Raw genomic sequence first — 741 nt, 5'->3', positions numbered from 1 at the left:
AGGGGGCCACAGACTTGGGCAGTCCTCCACTACTTTCCCAGGCCATAGCAGGGAGCTGGACCGGGAACAGGGCATCCATGACATGAACCTGTGCCTGTATGAAATGCCGACACAGCACCAGCCACAACTGAATGGTTTTTGTTTTTTGTTTTTAAGAAATTGTTAAATTGGATAATGTCGTTCAGCATTCATGGTTGCTGGTCCCTTGCTGCTTCTCTTCCTCCTGATGCCTGTTCGCTCTTGGATTCCCTAAAACATCATTGGGTCTCACCCTAGCATCCCAGGACTCCATTCCAGCTACAGGATTTCCGTTCTCCCACAGGGAGCCGGGATCTCCTTGACAACAAAGACCTTTTAAAATTCATATTTAAAAATGCAGCCTTTGGTGGAGTAACCAGGTACAAACAGGTGCTTCAAATGTCAGCTGACTGAACAAAAAGACAACTTGACTATCACACATTACCCTTAAAAAGACACATTATATAACAAAGGTTGCTGGATGCTGCGTTGGATACATCACCTCCCCCTGCTGCCCCCACACACATCTCAAGCATCTTCTATCCAGAGGTTTTGCTAATAACGAAGACTAATTACATAGAACATATGGCAGCAGAACAAACACATTGCATGTGCATGCGTGACTCCTAAAATCAGATACAGAAATATAAGAAGCACATTTAACACTTGGGGGAGTTCCTTGCTGTGATGTGGACAGGGGTCAGTTGAAATGCTGGAAGGAGA

Source organism: Ochotona curzoniae, unplaced genomic scaffold (genome assembly GCF_017591425.1).
Source record: "Ochotona curzoniae isolate NIBS_2020 unplaced genomic scaffold, NIBS_Ocur_1.0 contig_2754, whole genome shotgun sequence".
In the NCBI taxonomy this organism is placed as follows: domain Eukaryota; kingdom Metazoa; phylum Chordata; class Mammalia; order Lagomorpha; family Ochotonidae; genus Ochotona; species Ochotona curzoniae.
This window is presented reverse-complemented; position numbering follows the sequence as displayed.